Here is a 3,177-nt window from a genome sequence, read left to right on the forward strand (position 1 = left end):
CCTAGAATACCTTTTTTTTATTATGTTAGTTTATTTTTACACATTTTTGTGATTTTCCATCTCAGTTGCAATCCCCTTGGGTTTCCCATCACCAAATCACCATGTAGAATACCTTCCCACGATGACGCGGTGTCGGCCATGAGGGACCCGGGGCCGGTCGCAGGCCGCGTCACGCCTGCGTCGTCCGTCTCTGGGCGCTGGCCGCACGTGGGCTTCGCGGCAAGGAGGCCTTGGGGCGTCCCCAGGCGGCCGTCCTGCTCTCCATTCTCGCCTGCGGCCGGACGCTCTGATGACCGTGTAGGAGCAGCGGCAGCTGGCTTAAAAATAACGGGGTTTCTAACAGGTCGGAAATGTTCATACAGTCGAAATGTCCATGTGTGTCGCAAGTAGCTACTGGAAGCCTCTTCCTGCCCCGCAACCTTGGCCTGTTTTTGACAACAGAGGTACAACATCAGCTTGCTGCGACTGTTCAACCAGTGTTTATTGGTGTTTAGTGATCTCATGAGCTAGAAGCCCGCGTTTTTTGGGGTGAGGTTCTTCTGGCAGCTGCCAGCTTCCAGCCCCGCGGGCGAGTGCTGACCCCCAACCGCCACCCCACTGGCTCCCTCAGGGAGTCCTCGACTGCTGTGTCCCGTGACTGGGTGACACCCCCTTTCTGGCGCCCGGCGAAGGCCGCAGTGCCAGCACCCTGCATGTCTGAGGCACCCCTTCTGCCCTGGCCCCGCCCTGAGCACCTGCACCCCGAGACCAGGCCCCCTGACCCCCGCTCCGGGTCGTGCGTGCCCAGACCTGACCCCGTGGCCGTCCACGTCCCCGGGACCCCTGTTTCTGATGCCCTCAGGGTCCCACGTGTCTTCCTCCTCTCGACAGCAGGTTGGAAGATCACCGCAGGGATGACGCCTCCTGGCACGAGACTGGCACGGGGCCTGGCACAGGGCAGGCTGTTTGCAAACACTTGTGCTTAAGGGGGCGATCAAACGCTCACCTCCAGAAGCCGGCGTCCACCCCGGCTCCACCCTGGCTGGCGCACGCTCTGAGAACCCCAGAAGCAGCCCCCCGGAGGGACGTCCGCATTGCCCTGAGTGTCTGCAGTATTTGCGGCTGCACCTGCCCGTTCACGTGGCCACTACCTTGGGAGCGTGATGCCACCAGCCCTTCACGCCCCACGGAAGCGCCTGACGGCGTCCTGTTCAGCCCCCAGGCCCCTCTGGGGACAGCTGGATTCCTCAGAGTCTGAGAACTTTTGGGCCAGCTTCTCCCGGCTGCGTGTCCCCGGGGAGCCGAGCATCGCCGACTGCCTTTCTCTCTGGCTCTCTGACGTCTGCTGGAACCCGCAGGTGGGCTGCTCGGGGCACGCGGCTCGTGGAACGGGGGCTTTTAGGCCGGAAATCGGCTTGCGACAAGCAGCTGTCTCCGTCCACTGGGCAGGGTCTTGACCTCGGAGGCCGGAGCCCTCTGGTAACCAGTAAAAGCTCACTGAGTCTCAGCTGTATTTCTGCTCTATGTGTCTGGACAGCATATGCTGTTTGCCTGTTGTTTATACTCCACAGAGAAGAGGCACCATCTGATTTGTTTTTCACTCTCTCGCTTACTCACCTGGCATAGTCTGTCACCTCAAGGTGTCCTTTGGTCCGGAGGCCGGATCCCACCCTTGGGCAGCTCGCAGCCCACCAAGCACAGGCTCCACAGTCGCCCCCGACCGGCCAGGCAGCCCGGCCAGAGGGGGCCAGCGGGCGAGGCGGCGGTTCCTGAGAAGTCACTCAACCGACCTCCGCTCAGTGGACAGCCGCTCAGCACCCGTCACGCTGGGAACGCAGTCAGGCCCCAGTGAGGGTCACCGCGCCCCTCTGAGCAAGGCCGTGTCAGAAAGAACGAGGTCCAGGCCCTCCCTGGGGGCGCAGCGGGTCAGAGCGCAGCACCGAGAAGCTAAAGCCACTGCAGCACAGGTTCGATCCCCGCCTGCCCCGGAGGTGACCACAGGGCGCGGCAGACCTCTCCTGACCGCCCGCTGCCCCCCTCAGCAGTGGACTTCGTCAACCTGCCTGTCCTGCTGCCTGCTCTGTCTCTGGTGAGGCCTCTTGCCACCCCTGAGCCTCTGGCCTGTACCCCAGTTCTGTATCCTAAATAGATAAATCTTAAAAAAAAAAAAAAAAAGAATGGGGTCCACCCATGTGGCAGATGGGGTGGCGGAGGGGGCACGGGCCGGTGCCGCCCCTGCGGGAAAGGGGACGAGCTTCCTTCAAAAATGAAAGTGCAGCTCCCGGTCTATTTTAATTCTGTGCTTGGTCTTCACCCAAAAAATATGAAAACTCTGATACAAAAGACCATGACGCCCGCGTTCCCAGCAGCCCCCTAGACCACCCAGAACCCTTCTCACGCACCGGGGAGCGGCCTCCCGCAGCGGGGTGCCCCCCCCCATGCCCGGGCTCGGCTTGGCTGTGCAGCCGGCAGGGCACCCAGCAGGGCCGGCTGCCCAGGGAGAGTCCCAGGGAGAGTCTGGTCCAGCGCCCTGCTCAGCCGAGCCAGGGACAAGAGACGCAGATGAGCTGACCTCGGGGACAAACAGGTGTCCATGAGGGCCGCTGACCTGACCTTAAAGAGGCAGAGAGCAAACCACAGGGTTCCAGAGAGGGGCCTGCTGGGTGCCCCGCCCACCCCCAGGCGGCCCCACTGGCCGGGAGTCAGCCGGCCAGCGCCAGCCCAGGGCCCTGGGGGCGCTGCCGGAACCTGCTCTGGTCCGTGGGCGGGGTACGGAGCCTGAACGCCCCTTCCGCGTCTTGTCCTCTCGGCTCACACACACCCCGGCCGCACCGCCTCTCAGCTTCCTTCTGCCTGCTGGACTTAGGGGCCATCTAGGAAAGCCAGTAGAGTTGTGATGAATGCAGCTGGAGTTTTGCCATTGAACAAGAGTAAGAATTTTTAAGAACAGGAATGACTTCAGAAGAGGAACGAGGTGCTCAAAGAATAATTCTAAAAAGGGGCTTTGTTTCTAAAGTGGGGGGGACTTCAGGCACACGGCCGCGAGGGCGTGAGAGGCAGCGTGTGCCCACCAGGGGGAGAGCCTGAGGGGGTGGGGGAGACCCCACAGTGGGGGAGACTGCCGAGGTGGGGGAGACCCCCCAGTGGGGGAGAGAGCCTGCGGGGGTGGGGAGACACCACAGTGGGGGAGACTGCCGA

The sequence above is a fragment of the Condylura cristata genome, unplaced genomic scaffold (genome assembly GCF_000260355.1).
Source record: "Condylura cristata isolate star-nosed mole 26May11 unplaced genomic scaffold, ConCri1.0 scaffold00009, whole genome shotgun sequence".
Taxonomy (NCBI): Eukaryota; Metazoa; Chordata; class Mammalia; order Eulipotyphla; family Talpidae; genus Condylura; species Condylura cristata.